Source organism: Electrona antarctica (assembly GCF_951216825.1).
Source record: "Electrona antarctica genome assembly, chromosome: 8".
Classification (NCBI taxonomy): Eukaryota; Metazoa; Chordata; class Actinopteri; order Myctophiformes; family Myctophidae; genus Electrona; species Electrona antarctica.
The window spans coordinates 54,073,011-54,094,474 of record NC_136789.1 but is presented as its reverse complement, the minus strand read 5'-3'; the positions used below and the strand labels follow the sequence as shown (position 1 = coordinate 54,094,474).

Here is a 21,464-nt window from a genome sequence, read left to right as displayed (position 1 = left end):
GATGAAAGGGGCCTCATCTGACACTTACGTTTATTCTTTTCATGATACAGTTCTGACATTCCATATGTTGATCCTTCCCCATCAATCCTTCCTCTTCGATGTCTCCCTTTTGACTGATACCTGTCCATTTAAACTCTAGAAATTAACCCTGTACACTCAAGACACTGCCACCGCTGTCTCCCTTAGAGCTGACCTGTTCTGACATTCCATATGTTGATCTGACCTCATCGAACCCTGTACGCTCAAGACACGCTCCATATATGGCAAGTGCACGGGCGAGGTGGCTTCTCGCCCTCAGGTGTCTTACTGGTAATGTTAAGATAAAATACAGTGTAGTGGTGTACTATGATATGGTAGCAATCCATAGTCGTGCTCTGTGAGGAGGCCGGGTCCACAAACCACATCACTCTTGATAGGCTCAGTGAAGGCTCCGTGAAGAGGCCTGGTCCACGGTCACACTCTTGATAGGCATCTGGGGGTCCATAATACAATTTACAATTTAGGCATTTAGCAGACGCTCTTAATCCAGAGCGATTTACATTAGGCAAGAACAAAAGCATGGGAATACATCACATATATAAAATGCATTTATCATGAAACATGCGTAAACTAAGAACGTAACTAGAACATATCTATATAATGACACTATACACATATAAACTATACATATATACTATACTATGCTATACATATGTACTATGATGTGCTATGACCACATACAATGCAATTATTGTGCTGTCTACATGCTATAAGTCTGTTTCAAATGCTATCCAAGCTATCTAAGGGGGTAGGATAAGTGCTATGGGCCATGATGGAGTCTGAAAAGGTGGGTCTTCAGACTATGGCGGAAGATTGGGAGTGATGCTGCAGTTCTGATTGCAACGGGGAGTGCATTCCACAGTTTTGGGGCCAGAAGGGAGAAGAGTTTGGGACGTGTGGAGCGTTGTCCCGGCGTTTTTAGTGAGGGTACTTCCAGCTTTCCTGCGTTGGCTGATCTGAGTGCACGGGAGGGTTTGTAGGGTTCAATCATGCTTGCAAGATATGGGGGAGCCATACCTTTGGTTGCTTTGAATGCCAGCATCAGAGTTTTGTATTCTGTGCAGCGACCGGGAGCCAGTGCAGGGAGCGGCGCAGGGGGGAGACATGTGAGAATTTTGGCTGGTTGAAGACCAAACGAGCTGCGGCATTTTGGATCAGTTGGAGAGGCTTAAGTGCACATGCCGGTAGGGCAGTAAGGAGCTGCCCTACCGGCTGTTGTCTGGATTAGGAGCTGGGCTGATTCCTGGGTGAGGAACGGTCTAATTTGTCGTATGTTATAGAGTGTGAACCTACAGGATCGAGTGACAGCTGTGATGTGAGTTTTAAACGAGAGCTGACTGTCCAGGACAACACCAAGGTTCCTGGCTGTTGGGACAGACGTTACCAGGGCGTTGTCTACGGAAATAGTTAGCTCCCGCATAGGGCAGGACTTAGCTGGGAAGAAGAGAAGCTCAGTCTTGTCTGGGTTCAGCTTGAGGTGGTTGGAGGACATCCACTGTGAGATGTCAGCCAGGCATGCAGTGATGCGCTCTTCCACCTGAGTGGCAGAGGGGGGGGAAGGATAGAAACAGTTGTGTGTCATCGGCATAGCAGTGATAGGATATATTGTGAGCAGAGATGATAGTGCCAAGGGATTTGGTGTACAGTGAGAAAAGGAGGGGACCAAGTACAGATCCCTGTGGGACCCCAGTTTGGAGGGTTCGGGGGGATGATAGAAAACCTTTCCAGGAAACCTGGTAGGTCCGGTCGGTGAGATAGGAAGAGAACAACTTTAGTGCTGTCCCAACGATGCCTAGATCCGCTAGGGTGTCTAGGAGCAGCTGGTGGTTCACTGTGTCAAATGCTGCTGATAGGTCTAGGAGAATCAGGACAGCAGAGTGGGAAGCAGCCTGGGCTGAAAGTCCATGGAACTGCAGAGTGGGACACAAAGAAACTCTGGGGAGTGGCTCCCCGGATGATGAGTTGGTGGCAGGCCTTACTGGACCGTGAGTATGTACAGTGTAAATAACAATCACATTGATGGGAAACTACCCACACAACCAAGGGGAGGAGGAGAGGGGAGGGGAGGAGAAAAGGGAGGAGGGGAAGGGGGAGACGTAGAGTCCTCAACGGGCCTGAAAATTAAGGCCCGACCCTACACTACCCTATACTCTACCTGGGCCAGCCCGAGGCACAGCCCAACCCTAACAATTACCATAATGTTAGGCCACTAGATCAAAGTAAAAAAGTCATACGATTTGTCACACACGTTACAGCAGTGAAATTTGTTCTCCGCATTTGACCCATCTCTTGGAGCAGTGAGCCGCAGCCAAGGAGCGGTGAGCTGCAGCCGTGCCGCGCTCGGGAATCATTTGATTAGTAGATTTGATGGTTCAATATACTGAGTGTGTGAGAGAACAGACTTATGGCCGAAATAAAGGATTTATGCAACTGTAACGCTGGCTGTTAACACAATGAGTGGCGCATGCTGGACGAAAGTGGTATGGCGCTTGGGTGCTGGTGATTTCAGGCTATTCCACTATGACGTGGAATCCAAGATTGGCTTCCATCTTGGATGCTAAAGCATAGCATCAATGCTAGCGAGCTAAAATTAGGTCAATCCTTGCTCTAGAAAACACCAATGTTCCCATCGCGTTCACCGGATAATCAGAAAAGACCTATCTGTTGAAAAAGACGGACAGCGCATTAGTTTCAGAGAAAAAAACGTGCAAAGGCCGCGACTAAAACAGAAGCTAATGTGGTTGGTCATACAGACACGGTGCGGGCGGAGCCCTAGCAACGGTGCACAGCAACTGGAGCGTTTTAAAAAAAAAAAAGGAAAATAGCAAGGCAATGTTATAGCAATAGCAAATGCCTCAAGACTTCCAAAACAAGTCAACAAGATACTGCACTTTTTCACCCTTCAGCATACATACAAGTCTTTTGTGAACAGTTCAAGTGGCATGACTGAGATACTGACCCATTTCCATTGCTGACACATGGCAAAGGCCAGGTCTGGGTTGGTATGGGTGTTCCACTGTGCAGAGAAGAAGCTTCTTTTGGGTCAAACAATGTGTTGGCGTTAGAGGCCCATTGGCTCTGTGTCACTCCATTTGATGATGTTTGGCTGTAACCCCAATCCCTTGTATTGGGAATTGAAGTACCCTGCATAGAAGGCAGACACAGGTACCAGTGAGAGTGAGTGAATTCACATAATCATATGTCTTCTGGAGATCAGCTTCCACCAACATGGAAGGAGGTGGTGTTAGTAAGTAAGTACATTTTATTTATAAAGCACCATTCAAAACAAAGTTACAAGGTGCTGAACAGTGAACAGGCAATCAACAAAACACAAAACATAGGTGTTGTTAGAAGGACGTGTTAGGAGGAGGTGGTATTAGAAGAAGTTGGTGGAAGCTGATTTGCAGAATACTTTATTTTTACTTTATTTAGCAGGAGTGAATGCTGGCATTTGCACCTGCCATATATACAGGGGACTTAATTTCCAACAACAACGTTTTGGAGTTACAGCCAAACATCATCAAATGGAGAGACAGAGCCACTGGGCCTCTAGCACCAACACACTACTGTTGTTTGACCCAAAAGAGCCCCCAAGCTGCTTCTCTGCACGATGGAACACACATACCAACCCAGACCTGGCCTTTGCCGTGGGTCAGCAATGGAAATATGTCAGCACCTCAGTCGTGACACTTGAGCTGTTCACAAAAGAAGACTATACATGATTAAGGGTGAAAAAGTGCAGTATCTTGTGGACTTGTTTTGGAAGAGATGGGCGAGTATTCTATTCTGAAAAGTCTGTCTTGGACATACAAGGTTTCCACCAGACAGCAAACAAAATGGAGGTAAATGCAAGGTTCTTAGAGAGGGGGGAGGTGGTCTGTACTGTACCTGTATGGGGACAAAGACCCCTTGTTATCTGTACAGAGTGGGTGGCTAGGGTGTAAGCTGATCAAACAGGGGGCGTTCTGTCCAGTCTCATAGCCAGGGAGGAGGCAAGTAGGTCTGGTGCACGCCCAGCACTGGGACGCTGCCCTCTGCAAGAAAACACACACACCATCATCATCATGGACAGGCGGACCGTTTGTTTAAGTATTTATTGTATATGCTGAGGTGACAGATCGGCTATGATAATATATATAATTTATTTATGAACTCAACAAACAGTTTGGACTTCAGTTTATCAAGCACACGTCTGAACATCCTCCTTGCCATCAGTATACCACATAGTGCCTTTAGTATAGGACTTTGGGCACTACATATTCCTTGAATTCATGGAAGCCAATAAATAATTTGATGACAAATTATAGAAAATAAGTAATTCTTTAACTTCTGCAGTTGTCACATAATGTCACAAGACAGAGCCACGGACAACGAGACAGACAGACAGAAAGTAATGCAGTAACGCAGAATAATTTTGATAATATATTACAGATTTTTTGTTAAGTAATGTATTATGCGTTACTGCATATTATGCAAATATAATTTGCGTTAAGTAATGCACATTACCCAACACTGTCTGACAGACAGAAGCACACTGTACCTGTGGTGTTAAAGCCCAGCTCCACGCCAGGAAGGAGGCCTGGACTGAATGAGCTGGAACCTCTCTGCTCCCTCTGGAACCGTGTCGTCAATGAGCTGGAACCTCTCTGCTCCCTCTGGAACCTCTCTGCTCCCTCTGGAACCTCTCTGCTCCCTCTGGAACCTCTCTGCTCCCTCTGGAACCTCTCTGCTCCCTCTGGAACCTCTCTGCTCCCTCTGGAACCGTGTCGTCAATGAGCTGGAACCTCTCTGCTCCCTCTGGAACCGTGTCGTCAATGAGCTGGAACCTCTCTGCTCCCTCTGGAACCGTGTCGTCAATGAGCTGGAACCTCTCTGCTCCCTCTGGAACCTCTCTGCTCCCTCTGGAACCTCTCTGCTCCCTCTGGAACCTCTCTGCTCCCTCTGGAACCTCTCTGCTCCCTCTGGAACCTCTCTGCTCCCTCTGGAACCGTGTCGTCAATGAGCTGGAACCTCTCTGCTCCCTCTGGAACCGTGTCGTCAATGAGCTGGAACCTCTCTGCTCCCTCTGGAACCGTGTCGTCAATGAGCTGGAACCTCTCTGCTCCCTCTGGAACCTCTCTGCTCCCTCTGGAACCTCTCTGCTCCCTCTGGAACCTCTCTGCTCCCTCTGGAACCTCTCTGCTCCCTCTGGAACCGTGTCGTCAATGAGCTGGAACCTCTCTGCTCCCTCTGGAACCGTGTCGTCAATGAGCTGGAACCGCTCTGCTCCCTCTGGAACCGTGTCGTCAATGAGCTGGAACCGCTCTGCTCCCTCTGGAACCGTGTCGTCAATGAGCTGGAACCTCTCTGCTCCCTCTGGAACCGTGTCGTCAATGAGCTGGAACCTCTCTGCTCCCTCTGGAACCTCTCTGCTCCCTCTGGAACCTCTCTGCTCCCTCTGGAACCTCTCTGCTCCCTCTGGAACCTCTCTGCTCCCTCTGGAACCGTGTCGTCAATGATCTGGAACCTCTCTGCTCCCTCTGGAACCGTGTCGTCAATGAGCTGGAACCTCTCTGCTCCCTCTGGAACCGTGTCGTCAATGAGCTGGAACCTCTCTGCTCCCTCTGGAACCTCTCTGCTCCCTCTGGAACCGTGTCGTCAATGAGCTGGAACCTCTCTGCTCCCTCTGGAACCGTGTCGTCAATGAGCTGGAACCTCTCTGCTCCCTCTGGAACCGTGTCGTCAATGATCTGGAACCTCTCTGCTCCCTCTGGAACCGTGTCGTCAATGATCTGGACCTCCACAAACGTATGCCTTTCACCGTCCATGAAATGCAACATCTGCAGGAGAACGACAGATACGTCATGTGACCAGATATATCCAGCTTTTCACCAGAGGAGAAAAACTTAAATTTATATTTTATACAAGATTAAACTCTTCACATACTAGAGCATGGAAAAATGAAAATTCAAAAAAAATCCAATGGCAGTCCCTCAGTCAAATTTGGCCACATATATAATGACTAGCTAATCCTGCACTTCTGTTATTACATACAAGGGTTTTAGATCAGTGCGTGAACACCAAAACACACAAAGTCAAAACTCAAAGTCGAGCTTGTCCGATCTACTACATTTGTTGGTTTTGTGTGACGCTGGTGTTAATTTATGAACAAAAAAACAAGTCAAAATATGAAGAGAAGGGATTTCTGTGCGACACGACATTAAGAAAACATGTTAGTGAAAATCCTGCTTGTGTGCATGTCTGTCTGACCGTTTCACTGGTGTTGTAGTCCTTGCTGAGCCTCCAGGTTCTGGGTGTTGTAGTCCAGTAGGATCTTCTTTCGCCAACCCCGCCTCGGGTATGGGCGCTGTGCCCCTCCAAATATAATCATTAAGGAAAGTTTATGCATGCACCACGTAGGCCTACTATGTAAACTCTTAATTTCCATTTTCCAGCCATTCAGTTGCATTTTGTTTTTGTGAAAATAATTTGGGGACCCCCCCAAAATAATTTGGCGACCCCCCTGAGGGGTCGCATATTACATTATGAGGGTATAGTACGGTAGTGTTAGCCTTGGTATTGTGGATGATAACGTTATATGATCAAATGATAATTTTTGGATATACTGGTATTGATAGTGATTGTAGTATTGATAGTCATTACCGTTATTAATAATTAATTCATAGAAAATATTGTATGTTAATAAGAATGAGAATAAAAATGACATTACACAGTAACAAGGGTAATGTTGGTGATAATAACAATAATAATGTCTAATTTAATGGTTATGTAGTGCAATTTAACTCATGGATCCTGGTGGATCTCTATTGTGACACTGGGGTGGGTCTGGGGTAGGATTGATTTCTCGTTTCTGACTTATGTTTTGTGAATCTGAACTATGAGTACTACGAATGATGTCATGTTGTAAGTAGGATAGGCATTTACAAGCTTTCAGCTTCTGCCTATTCCCTTTGATCACCTTCATGTAACAGCTTCCATTCAATGTTGTAAAATTTATATTTGAAACAGAAAAATGATCAAATCAAATAAACTAAACTAAGATAAAATACAGTGTAGTGGTGTACTATGATATGCTAGCAGTCCATGGTCGTGCTCTGTGAGGAGGCCGGGTCCACAGTCACTCTTGATAGGTTCAGTGAAGGCTCCGTGAAGAGGTCTGGTCCACGGTCACACTCTTGTTAAGCTGCAGAGTGGGAGACAAAAAGGATCTCCGGGGAGTGGCTCCCCGAATGATGAGTTAGTGGCAGGCCTTACGGGACCACGAGTCTGTACAGTGTAAATCACAATCGCGCTGATGGGAAACTATACCCACACAACCAGGAGGAGGAGAGGGGAGGGGAGGGGAGGAGAAAGGGGAGGAGGGGGAGGAGGGGATGGGGAGACATCCCCTCCTCCTGAAAATTGGGCCTGGAAATTAAGGCCCGGCCCTACCCTAACTGGGCCGGCCCGAGGCTCGGCCCGACCATAACAATTACCATAATGTTAGGCCACTAGATGGTTCAATATACTGAGTGAGTGTGTGAGAGAACTGACTTATCGACAAAATAAAGGTATGTACTGTAACTCACGTTGGCCGTTAACACAATGAGTGCCACCTGCTAGATGAAAGTGGTACGGCGCTTGGGTGCTGGTGATTTCAGGCTATTCCACTATGATGCGCTTCGGCTTTTGGCTTCCATCTTGGATGCTAAAGCATAGCATCAATGCTAGCGAGCTAAAATGAGGTCTATCCTTGCTCTAGAAATGTTCCCATCACACTCACCGGATAATCAGAAACGACCTCCAAACATCGCCAATCAGTTCAAAACCACGGACAGCACATTCGTTTCAGAGAAAAAGGCACGCAAAGACCGCGGTGCACAGCAACCGGAGCAGTTTTTTTTTAAAATCACACCTGTGTGAAGCTTTACCAACATCACATTTGACATCAATTTAATAGCAAAATAGCAGTTTATAATAATCGTGGTACCTTATTGGCCGAGGTCTTCCTCTGCCGATTTGCTCAGTGACAGACAAAACAAACAAACTCTCTTCATTGTAATGGAATTTAATGTTTGTGTTGGAGACAAAACAAACATTAAACCTGTGTATAGGCGCCCCTCTAAAATGGAAAATAGCAAGGCAATGTTATAGCAATTTCAAACGCCTCAAGACTTCCAAAACAAGTAAACAACTTGTTTTACCCTTCAGCATGTATACAAGTCTTTTGTGAACAGTTCAAGTGGCATGACTGAGGTACTGGTGCATTTCCATTACTGACACACGGCAAAGGCCAGGTCTGGGTTGGTATGGGTGTTCCGCTGTGCAGAGAGGAAGCTTCTTTTGGGTCAAACACCAGTAGTGTGTTGGCGTTAGAGGCCCATTGGCTATGTGTCGCCCCATTTGATGATGTTTGGCTGTAACCCCAATCCTTGTATTGGGAATTTAAGTCGGCTGTATAGAAGGCAGGTACTGGTACCAGTGGGAGTGAGTGAATTCACATAATCATATGTCTTCTGCAGTTCAGCTTCCACCAACATGGAAGGAGGTGGTGTTAGGAGGTGGTGCTAGAAGGACGTGTTAGAAGGAGGTGGTATTAGAAGGTAGGTGGTATTAGAAGAAGTTGGTGGAAGCTGATCTGCTGAGAGAGACAGAGCCAATGGGCCTCTAACACCAACACACTACTGTTTGACCAAAAAGAGCCCCCAACGTCTTACAGTATATTATCCACACAGTATAGTGAGCCAGATAAAATCAAACTTTTCTGATAATGATCAGAGCAGCCCAGGGTTTCCCCATCTGCTTTAATTGCCAGCCAGCCAGCCAGCCAGCCCAACCGCCAGCCCGCCCAACAGCCTTCGGCTTTAATAATGGACTCCATGCATGCCCTGCAGGGGCAATTTAGAAACTTGCAATCTAATCTTGTTCTCATTTGTTAGCGTTTTAAATAAGATGTCAGTACTGTTCTTTGCTTGTTTTTACATTATATAACTAATTTCATGCTGCTGTTCTATACACTGCAATATTTCACTGCTTATGTATTATGCCTTTTGTAATCTTGTAGTATTCACCGTTCAATGCATTTCCAAGAAAAGGAAGTATACTCGCAGTTTGTTACCAACAAGTAAAAGTACCCAATCGTATACATAGTCTGGTTTGGTATTCAATAATTACTTGCGTAAAAGTACAAAAGTATTGCCACCAAAATATACTTAAAAGTTCAAAGTAAAAATTCTAATTTAGCAGAACGTCCAGTTAGAACATAACAGATGTACAAGCTCACAGAGTGACAGGTTGTGAGCTTGTAGATTGGCTATTTTCAACTAGCCAATGTAGGCCTATAGGGCTGAAGTGGTTATATGCATGTCAAGAGTTCAAACCTTTCAGACCGTGACCCTAAATTAACTGCTTTTAATTAACAAATTTAGACCCGAGGCCGATTCTAAAAAAAGGCTTCTAAAACGGTTTTCTGAAAAACCTATGTTTCTATGTCAATGGTTCTCAAACTATTGCATGTCAAGGACCCCAAAAATATGTATAATGGCTGTTGACCCCGATCTGAAAAATATGTTGTTCCAGGAACCCCCCCTCCCAGAAGTAAAGAATTTAATTAAAAACGTTCGCTCTGAAAGAATATATATATAATTCAAAGATTTGCACCACATTTTCACCATTTAAAAAAAATAGCAGATCTACAAGCTCGTAGCGGGTCCCCGTCCTGAATGGGTTAAGTAAAACATCCGAGTACTAAAGTCTTCCACCACTGAATATAAAATATGATGCTGGGTGTTTGTGCACGGTTAGAGAGAGAGCAGGGGGTACCGAGTTGTACTCACTGTGATGTTTCTCCATCCATCCTGGGTCATCCATCCCGTCTGCGCAGTGGGTCCTTGGTGTTCTGTTCGCGCAGTGGGTCGTTGCTCTCTGTCTGTTTGTGCAGGACTAGCGAAGACATTGAGCGAGGTTGTCCATAAACTGTTCCCTACACACGTACAAAAAGAAGAAAAACGTTTTAATACACTGATACCTTGAAATCAAAATAAGTATATAGTATATAAGTATATAAATATGCCAAACCAAATTCACATAATAAAGTAAATATATTGCGACTGTAGGTCACAGATGTACCATTTAAACCTGCAAAACCTGTCAGTCGTTTGATCAGTCATGCCACCATATATGGCCGCCTGTCCCCACGTACACTCAAGAGCCCGCTGCCACCCTTAGATCTCCATATATGGAGCTTCCATGTTCCTACATTCCATATGTTGATCTGACTGGGATGCACATAAAGATTAGACATACCAACAGATCGACATGCGGAAACAACGGTCGGACTAGCACTCGAACATGCGCTGCTTTCGTGCTTGGTTATGGTTAGGGTTTGAGGTATAGGTTGTCGGTCTAATGACAGTCGGACCAATAGTATGTCTAAACTAAAGCATGTACCCGATCTGACATCAAACCCTGTACACTCAAGACACACTCTCTTGAGTGCGCAGTGGGTCGTTGGTGCTCGGTGCAGTCTGTCTGTCTGCGCAGGAGTAGCAAAGACATTGAGCGAGGTTGTCCATAAACAGTTTCCTACACATACAAAAAAAAAATAGATAAGATACTAATAACACATTCACCTGAAGTCTTTTGTTGAACAATCCTAACATTTTTGATTTGTCAAGTTAAAATTGATTGGGTGAAACACTGGAATATATCTGTGTTCTAAAATAAATGATACATGGAAGAGTTCCTTTCAGTGTGACACGTTTATAATTAGCTCTCCTAGAGAAGGACAGGTCGGACCGTGCACACTATAATATAATGAAATGATATTGGGGAAAGAAAAGGGGACATCAAAACAATGCAACAACATAGTGGAGGGGGGGGTAAACAATAAACATAACATACACACCAAAACAAACACCCAAAGGTCCCACAGTGCGGTCCCAACAAAAGAGGAAAGCCGTGTGCAGCAGGGCAGACCCAGCCTCGAACAAGGTCGGAGAGAAAACAATTAAAACATGCCAGTAGAAAACTCAAATGTCTACAGTAACTGTCCTACAAAACTAAATGGATAACTCAAATAAACAAAACAAAAAAGACGGGTCCCTTTAAGGAAACGGAAAAACACAGCCCTAGTAGTGCAACTTAAGCAAACACTGCATTCAAATCATTATTAAAAGAACAAACAATAAAACCTACTTTGATGTGCAGTGATACTACAGCACAATCAATGCGAGGGCATATCAACAGCAGTGGCCTCACAGCTACAAGACAGTGATATTACAAAACTAAAACTGCATTTAAATGCAATACACACATATGTAGAATGTAGAACACATGTATGCATTGCACCAGTATCTCCAGGTCTCTATAGACACAGCAGCAGAGCACTTCATTATTTTGTGGTCAACTCATTTGAAGACCGAAACAAATAAATACATTTGAATAAGATCAAATAAAACAATGTTGACACAGACTAAAGTGCTAAAACAAACAAAAGCCAGTAGCAGCATTAGCCGCAACAAACATTTTGGCCCACAGGTACCATGCTTGTGGAACACCATTCTGTATCAGATCAAAATGGCTGCTTCTTCTTCTTTTTGTTTTACGGAAGTTGGCATCCAGTTTTTAGTGCATTACCGCCACCTTGTGACCCAAATCTTGGATCAGCCAAAAATCTACCTTCTATGATGTCACTGAGCATCATGAAGGTACTGAAAGACCCACCCACCTCAGACATCAGCAACATTATGAAAATTACAAAAATATAATTGTCCGGGTGAAAATCACCCCTGTGTTTAGTGTTCAGGGTTAACACAACTATTTTTTTATTGAAGGATTGGGTTAATAAAGGAATTCTTACATTGGGCCGCTTATGCAAAGAATACTCTCTTAAATCGGTTGGGTTAGGATGATTTACCGGTAGTTACAGAATTCGGCCTTCCCAGATCTACATTCTGGCAATATTTGGAATTGAGGCACATATTTTTTCTCCCTGTCTGTCGCTGAATAAAAGTTTGGAGCATCTTAAAGTGAGTTGCGAGCAGTGGCGTATTCACAAGAAGGCGAGGCCGCCGTCTGGCCAAGTCTCGATCTCGCCTCTCCTTGAAAACCATTCCATTGGCCCCTCGCCCATTCACAGACGTGTCCATTCCGTGGCGCGACCCTCCCATAGACATGCAAATGTATAGACCCCTTGTGTTCAAGCCAAGGGGAGGAGGTGGGGGATACCTTGAAGGGAGCTACATTTGACACACTACTGAAGGTATTTGACGCGTGCCCTGCAGTGCAGTGTCCACTCCAGGGCACTAATTACCCTGCCAATGACCACATACACTGTTGAACGCCTGTTTACTAGTGTACAAGGAGTAAAAAGCGCATGCAGAAGTACAAAACCTCGCCTAAATGGTCTCTGTCTCCTAGCGGTTCAGAGGTTTAACTGAAGGTCTGAACTACGATTCTGTTATAGAGATTTTCAAGCGAAAGCCCCGCCGTCTCGTGTTCTGAGAGACGTCACGAAGCGTGAACACTATTTGATTTAGCTGATAATGCTGTCAATGAGTCACTAATTTGTGCTGGCGTCACAGATGAGGCTTATCTGTAATGCTGCATACTGTCTGTGCAAAGACACCTTATATATTTATATTGTCTTTATTAACGTTTTGATGTGTTCTTGTTGCTTTCAGTATCCCCCATGTAAAGCGTCTTTGGGTACTCCGAAAAGCGCTATATAAGTTTGAGATATTATTATTATTATAGTACTTCATCATATGCTTCATGAGAGAAAAGGTTGTTATGCACATTATAGAGCTGTACGGGCTGGCCAAATTAGCCACTGGGCCAGTGGCCCTGGGGCCCTTGGCGCAGAACTGGGTTTGGGCCAGTGGCCCTGGGGCCCTTGGCGCAGAACTGGGTTTGAGACACTGAAATTGGCCATTGATTTAGTTAAATTTAGGTCAAAAAGATGATAAAAAGATGAAAAAAAAAATATTGCGCACTCAGGCGCTATGGGGGCCCCAACAACATTACCGGCCCAGGGGCCCTCGTGGGGGTTAATCTGTCCCTGGACCGTCCCGGCATACCTGTAAGGGTAGAACAAACAGCTGCATGTCAATGGTGAGGGGAATACGGTACCATTCCCATGTCAACCAGTGACCATATCTGCTGCCTGCTTGGACACCTGTTTGGATGAGAGGGTGCGAGAGGGTCAGAGGGACATAGTCCACATAAGTTAATTTACAAGAAGTCTACACAATTAGAGAATGTATAAGAATATTTTGATCAACGTTTGCCTGTTATCTCTCCTATACTGTTATGTAGGCCTACCAACATCAATACAGCATATTGTCTACAATTGGGTCTGAGAGAGGTCTAAATGTCATCAAATGGTGGTCAAATGCAGAATAAAAAATGGGCCTTGCTATGAAAAGGGTTGAAAACTTAAAGCTGTAGGCCAGTGGTTTTCAGTACAGCATTGCAGCAACCACACTAAAAATGCTTACGCATTATAATAATCATGCTGACGTGCCAAACATGTCCACTAGATGGCAATGTAGCATTACCTTGTTTTATGGTCCCACTCATTCTAAAATATAAAGATAATGTTATATTGATCCCTGTGGGTACTACCGGGTTAATGCAGGTGTTTGTGACAGCAACAGCAGTTAGGACTTAAACACAGTCAATAAAGATGTCATTTGACTACAAATTCAAGTACACAATTCTACCTTTAACTTAGTTAACTTTGTTTTTTAATATGATGCTTTGTATATGGTCCTATTAATATTAACCTTGCAGCAATATATTCTCATCTATAGGAGACGTATAGATGAGATCAAATCTTTCTTTCTTTCTTTATGTTTTAACTGCATATATCATACCCTGAAGAAGGCAACCTGCTTGCCGAAACGTTAATGGTTTAATAAAGTTTCTAGCACCGTGACTACGAGCTGTGCGGCCTCCAGGGCTGGACTGGGACAAAAATTCGGCCCGGTCATTTTCGTGTGAATTTGGCCCAGACCGGCCCACCACAACCAGCGCGCAGATAGCAGAAACTCTACCGCCCGCTCTGTCGAGGCACACACAAACAAACAAGCCCTAATACCACCACTTTTACAGAACAACATAAATGATACAAACCAACAGACAACTACACAACCCTTTGTAGAGGGTTTATTTGTCACTCACTGATACAGGTACAGTGAAATTATCATGATGGAACTGGCAGAATGGCAGCACGCCCGGACCTTTCCTGGTGGCCTGCCGCCTATTGGCCTGCCTGTTTTTTTATTTTTTATATATATAATCATGGCGGCCCCCTACGGTCGCGGCCCACCGGGAATATGCCCGGTACGTCCTGTGGCCAGTCCAGCCCTGGCGGCCTCTTTCCTTTCTTAGTCAAAGTTTTATCTCCTGCGGTCAGCACCTCCCCACTACTGGTGTGCGCTCCTACAGTAGGAATGCTAAAGTTTAAACACCAAAGTACCGAAACAATGTAATTCATTAGTAAACAATATCCTGAAATATCATTGGTACTATCATTGGTATTCACATACTCACCTTTTTATCATCATCTAGCACAAAAATAATTTGATCACTTTGGAAATGAACTATAACATCTGTGGGTTTGACATACTACACTGATGAAGACAGCATGTTAGCATAACGATGAAGACATTGATGAAGAATTTTCGATGCAGCGAGTTGGAAAACTGGCGAGTTCTCCGGTACCCCATTCCATTCCAGAACAGAATAGATGGGGTTCAGGCCCGAGCCTGATGGCTTTACTGGAACCACAAGCACTGTCCAAGTCACTGTGTGTGCGTGCAGCATGTGTGCGTGTGTGCGTGCGTGCACATGCGTGTGTGCATGCCTATTGACCTATTTGTATAGGTAACTGTGATCAGTTAGGACTACTACTGGTTGACACGTGGTGCTGCTGCTGTTGCATGATGCTCAAAACACAATATATCCTCTGTCCAAACGGGCTTTCTGTCTACAGCTCATGAGCAGCAGACCACAGAAGTAAACATTTCAGCCCCCACCGCCGCCGCCTCATCTCTCTCTCAGTTAAGGGGTCCCTGCTTCATCTCTCTCTCAGCTAAGGGGTCCCTGCTTCATCTGTCTCTCAGCTAAGGGGTCCCTGCTTCATCTGTCTCTCAGCTAAGGGGTCCCTGCTTCATCTGTCTCTCAGTTAAGGGGGTCCCTGCTTCATCTCTCTCTCCCTGCTTCATCTGTCTCTCAGCTAAGGGGTCCCTGCTTCATCTGTCTCTCAGCTAAGGGGTCCCTGCTTCATCTGTCTCTCAGCTAAGGGGTCCCTGCTTCATCTCTCTCTCAGCTAAGGGGTCCCTGCTTCATCTCTCTCTCAACTAAGGGGGTCCCTGCTTCACCTGTCTCTCAACTAAGGGGGTCCCTGCTTCATCTCTCTCTCCCTGCTTCATCTCTCTCTCAACTAAGGGGGTCCCTGCTTCACCAGACTCAACTAAGGGGGTCCCTGCTTCATCTCTCTCTCAGCTAAGGGGTCCCTGCTTCATCTCTGTCAGCTAAGGGGTCCCTGCTTCATCTCTCTCTCATCTAAGGGGGTCCCTGCTTCATCTCTCTCTCAGCTAAGGGGTCCCTGCTTCATCTGTCTCTCAACTAAGGGGGTCCCTGCTTCATCTCTGTCAGCGAAGGGGTCCCTGATTCATCTCTCTCTCTCAGCTAAGGGGTCCCTGCTTCATCTCTCTCAGCTAAGGGGTCCCTGCTTCATCTCTCTCTCAGCTAAGGGGTCCCTGATTCATCTCTCTCTTCTCTTCTTGGACATAAAAACGTCTGGGTTTCCGAGGCTATCTCTCTCTCTCTCAGCTATAAGGGGTCCTTGGCCTGAAAAGCGCTGAAAGACCCCTCCTCCACGTGATGAGAAAACAGCCACCTGCTTTGCTCTGAGGCTACCTGTTTCAACATCCACGGAAACTCACCAAGGCCAACCATGCAGTCACCTGGCTGATTCACACACGGTTATTTGTGTGTGTGTGTGTGTGTGTGTGTGTGTGTGTGTGTGTGTGTGTGTGTGTGTGTGTGTGTGTGTGTGTGTGTGTGTGTGTGTGTGTGTGTGTGTGTGTGTGTGTGTGTGTGTGTGCTTGCGTGCGTGTGTGGCACATGTGCGTGCGTGTGCATGTGTGTGTGTGACTTGTACATTTGCATGGTTATTTGTCACACTTTCGCATAATTTGTCTCGCTGTTAATAGAAGTGATTTCTCTATTACTGTAATTGATGTTATCTAACCACAAAGTGGTTAATCCCATTTGCATGGTGGTATAACTCAGCGGTTCCCAAAGTGGGGTCCGGGGACCCCCAGGGGTCCTTGAGGGAGTTCCAGGGGGTCCCCAGCTAAAGGATAGTTAGGAAGCACATGGACCCTTATGGGTCTGTAACTCTGAGAGTGTACAAATGGAACCAAAGACGGGTCCATTTGGTTCCATTTGGACACTCTCAGAGTTAAATTAACATCTGATGATTTTACTATATATACATTGGGGGTCTCAGAGATAGAAATGCCATTAAATGGGGGTCTGTAGACTAATGCATGTCAAACTGGGGGGTCCTTGTCATTAAACGGGTTGAGAATCACGTACTGCTAGAGCCGTAAAAATCTTCTCTTCTCTTCGTCTTTTCAAATGGGGGTCCGCGGGGCTAATTAGTGTCACTTTGGGGGTCCTTGACATGAACAAGTTTGGGAACCCCTGGTTTAAAACCCATTCTGGGCGGGAACCCGTTTTGGTGTTTTTTAACTAAGCATTATTTGGCTATTGAAAAATAGCAGATCTACAAGCTCATAGCGCGCCACCGAGTGGCGCGCTACGAGCTTGTAGGTCTGCTATTTTTGAAAAATCGTGAAAATGCGGCACAAATCTTTGAATATATATTCTTTCAGAGCGAGCGTTTTTATTTATTTCGACGTCAGGCCTAAATGGGTTAACTTTCTACTGGGAAGTCAAGAGAGAAGGAGAGCAGTTGGTATTGATTGATTGATTGATATTGATATTGATTGATATTGGTAATACTTTCTAACAACTGTCACAATGCGTCATAAATATACTTATATATTATATATTATAATGGGTTTATAACACTGCGTGATTAATTACAGTAATATAAGCACTCGTACACTAGGTGCAGTGAGCTCATTTCATAATTACTTGAACAAAATGTAAATGCAATATAGACTATAGGGAGATTGGAGGATGCTTACAGCATGCACAGAAAGGTATTCAGAGCAAAGGGGGGGTATCTTTTGGTTAATATGTAATTTGTGTGTGCGTGCGTGTGTGTGTGTGTGTGTGTGGGGGGGGGGGGGGGGGGGGGGGGGTAGGTCTGTAGCGTATACAGCCCTGGTATTAAGCGCCATGTGTCTTTAGCCCAAGTCTTTTCGTCGGTTCTCTGCAGAAGAACATCCAGCTGCTTGCCCTGCCGTCCAGTCCAGCCCCATGCATGCAGGAGATCCAGGAGATCCAGGGAGAGCGTGGGTCTGAATCTCCACACGAGGAAATGTAACACAGAAGGTTAGCGTTTATTGTATCCCTGCTGTCGGGAAGAAACGTCCTATAACTCCAAAATGTTCATTTATCAGGAAATGAAAAATATAATATTGCTGTAGCACTCGTCCTATAGCCCAACGACCTTGCAGGCGAATGCAAAGGCATTTTATGTAGACATAGCACTATGCACTATAGTATATATGTATGGTTTCATTATATAGATATATTCCACTGTTATGTTCTTATATCTTACGTATGCTTCATGATAACTAGTCTTTATGTATATTATGTATCGCCATGTTTTGTTCTTGCTTAATGTATATTTTGTCAATTACTCGCATGAGAGGGAGAGAGGTAGTGGAGTTAGTTGCTTTAGCAGACGGTTTGAGGGTCCGATGGAGTTAAGAGGGTGTTTGTCCAAAGCATCTTTTTACTACTTTCCATTGGTTCAATATTTTCGAAACAACACACAGACGTAAAGGGTGCTTAATAGCACTGACTCATGCAAACAAATAAAAATAAAAACCTCAAAAATGGAGTTAGGTGGTTTCCTCCCGACAGCAACGAATACAGGTATACTAGCCAAACAAACTTGCCTCGTTGGACTTTTACATTATTTTCTTTGTGTACAGCGATGAACTTTCTCTTCCCATTCTGCAGTGATGGAAACCGTATGTACTTGTACCTTATAGTATGTGTCATAGTACAGTATACTTAAATACAATGTTGATGTACTTTTATTTTACTTATTTTACTACATAATGAGCACTATTTAACATTTGACTCTGTAAGTGTACATTTACTTTTCCATCACTGCTTTGTGTCGATGCAAACAACTGAGAGGAAGGCCTCGCAACTCACTTTGAATCGTGTTGGATTTGACAGCAAATTTTGAGTTTTTAGTCATACTCTTTAGAATAAATTTCCATTTTATAGTTTGTAGTCACATTTTAGTCATATGAAATGTTTTGCTGTTTTAGTCTAGTTAAATATCATAAGATTTTAAGTCGACCAAATCTACAGTTGATTTGAGTGACTAAAATGAATTTTGGCCGGCCGTGGTGGAGTCGAAATGCCTGATTTATACTCAGCTAAGTGTGCTGAGAATAGCCGATCTACAAGCTCACAACGTGTCGCTCTGCGACACGTTGTGAGCTTGTAGATCAGCTATTTTCAGAGCGTGATACCCGCGCACAACTGAGCATTAAATGACTTGTCTTTTAGTTCTACTGGATCTCTTCTCCACTAGTCCTCAGCTCCCTAAAGGCTAGTTGTCACAAACTGACAGAATTGTCAATATATAATTTAGTCATACTATTAGTCATCATCAACCTTTAGTCAATATCAATGGCAATCAATATAATAGCAGATATACAAGCTCATAGCGCGTCACTTCGTGCCGCACCATGTGCTTCTATATCTGCTATTTTAAACAGCTTTTTGACCAGACAGTCTTCTTCAGGTTTCATTTACTGCAAGAAGTTTGTCGACTGTTGCTGCTTATTAAGGTTTTTGGAGCATTCAAAAGGCAATATATAAGCCCTTTCCTTTTCTATGATGATTCTGCTATACTTCTGCACTGTGGCTCAGCACCAAAGACGGAGGATGATGTGCGGAATTACCTTTGTTTTAAAATGAACTCACACAAACAGCTGTCAAAGTCCCCCTGGTGAGGCAAGTGACGGTTGTTCTTCTGTTCCCCATGCAGTGAGACCAACGTGAGACCAACATGAGACCAACGCCCCCCGGGTGAGACCAACGCCCCTCCGGGGGGACCTATAGGCTACGCCCTCCCCCGGTGACACAAACGCCCACCTCTGGGGGGACCTACGGAGATGGTCCCCCCCCAACGGTGTCCCTCTGTCTGTCCCCAGGGCTCAGTAACTGGAATCTGTCCCTGCAGAGTCTCTCATGCAGTGCAGGGCCTGTCTGGTTACTGTGCCCAGGGCTCAGCTTGCTCTCCAGCCAGGGAATGGTTTAACTTTGAACCTTTTTTTTAAATTCTCTTTTCACTAAACTCTGACCGTATACATACAAAATGGAACCAAAAAGTTCAGTTTGTACACCGCCAGAGTTGCAAATTGATTTTCACTGTGCAATATTTGTATTTATTTTAGAGGACGGAACACGCATCTGAATTGTTTGCCTTTTGTTCCAGACCTCGGTGGTAGTGACGCTAATCCAGGACATACTTTACATTCTATTTACACATATGAAAAAATAAAGGGCGGCTCCGCACACTCAAATCTGTGCACAATCTTTTTTTCTTTCTTTTTTTCCCCCCAAGATAACAAGCTTTCTGTCGTTAGACCTCCTTCTTCAGGCATTCTGAATGACTCAAATGTTCCTTTTTTGAGTATGTAAAGCTACCCTACTGTAAGACAGTGTCCTGTACAATCATATTATGACAACAATACAGGCAAGACAAATTCACTCTTTCAAACTTGTTCTGCTCTTGGCATTTGTCCGGATTACGGTATATATATGCACAATAAATTGTTTATTTGGTCAAATGTATCTTTAATATTGTCATTTAAAATAGAAAGGGGGGCTAATAACAGCCTGGCTTCAGTTGTCTATGACCTCTCTATATATTATGTTGGACATGGTTTTCACTTCCACTTATAGTCGGATTGGCTCTGAAAGAGGATAGACATGCCAGAGAGAGTCAAACAGTTACAAGCCAAATGATGACAGTCCAGCAGTTTACAAGATTAGCTGCTACAGACAGACAGATATTGACAGACTGAGAGAGAGAGAGAGAGAGACTAGGGCAGGGGTGCCCAAAAGGTAGATCGTGATCTACCAGTACATCACAAAGGCTGTACAGGTAGATCACATAACATGGCCCTAAAACATATATGATAAAAAAGGAAAAAAGGCACCACACAAATTAAGGTGACTTCATTGACATCAAATAGGGCCTGTCAGCTCAAATCCACAAAGCAATACTTTGTTTTCAAGAGTGTTGAGCACAAACGTCATAAGCATTACATAAGTTATACAAAACGGTACCAATTCCATTTTCCCCCTCTATTTCGAGTGTGTGTTTCTCTTATATGTAACACCAGCACCGCTATTCCAAAGCACCTTCAGGTATAATATTTTTTCCGGTGGGTAGATCTTGTTGAGCTGGTCATTTTGAAAGTAGCTCTCAAGTCAAAAAAGTGTGGACACCCCTGGACTAGGGCTATCCTGAGGCATTCCCAGGCCAGACATTGTTGTGGACATACAGTATAGGTAATCCCCTAGCTCCTCCATGTGGTCCTGCGGGTCTGCCCCCTCATTACATGGCCTCTTTCCCAGCTGGGTGTGCCTGCTGCCTGCCTGCATGGAACACCTCCCCGTGGAGACCACCAGGAGGCATCCTTCCTACTGTATAAGATGCCCTATGCAACCACGCACCTCTACTCTCTCTCTGCTATGCATTGATTGATTGATTGATTGATTGATTGATTGAAGTATGTATTAACAGTTTGCATAATTACAGTACATTTCAAGCACAACTCAATACAAAAACTGTTAACTGTGAGTGGACAACACCATAAAGCATTACACTTGTTTACAAGAGGGTCCACCGTTTTCAATTCATCGCATACGCATAGAAGTACAACCACCTCCATTGGCTCTTGACAAAATGTGTATTTTTTTTTTTTAAATAGCCGACAATGTGTCGCATCGCGACGCATTGTGAGCTTGTAGATCGGCTATTTTGTGTGGTTAATGTATAGTTTTCTAATCAAAATTAAAATCTCCAAAGTAACTAGCAACTAAGGTTTAAGTACAGAACAGAGTAAAAGTACACATTTTGGCTCTGAGATTAGTAGAATGTGGGGGTACTCGACCCATGTTTCCGACCGTGTCTCTGTTGTTTAACTTTAAACGAGAGGTTTGAACATTTTCATTTTGTTTTCCCAAATAAGCAAAAACAA

The 21,464-nt window shown here is 44.4% G+C and overlaps 1 long non-coding RNA gene across 1 annotated transcript; it reads right to left on the bottom strand.

Annotated features, from left to right (window-relative positions):
• Positions 1-1,209: 1,209 nt before the first annotated feature.
• LOC306927787 lies at positions 1,210-4,708 on the bottom strand. Its single transcript, XR_013790584.1, has 4 exons — positions 4,580-4,708; positions 3,928-4,073; positions 2,999-3,183; positions 1,210-1,576 (listed from the first exon to the last, which is right to left on the bottom strand). It is a non-coding gene; the product is annotated as an uncharacterized lncRNA (long non-coding RNA).
• Positions 4,709-21,464: the final 16,756 nt, after the last annotated feature.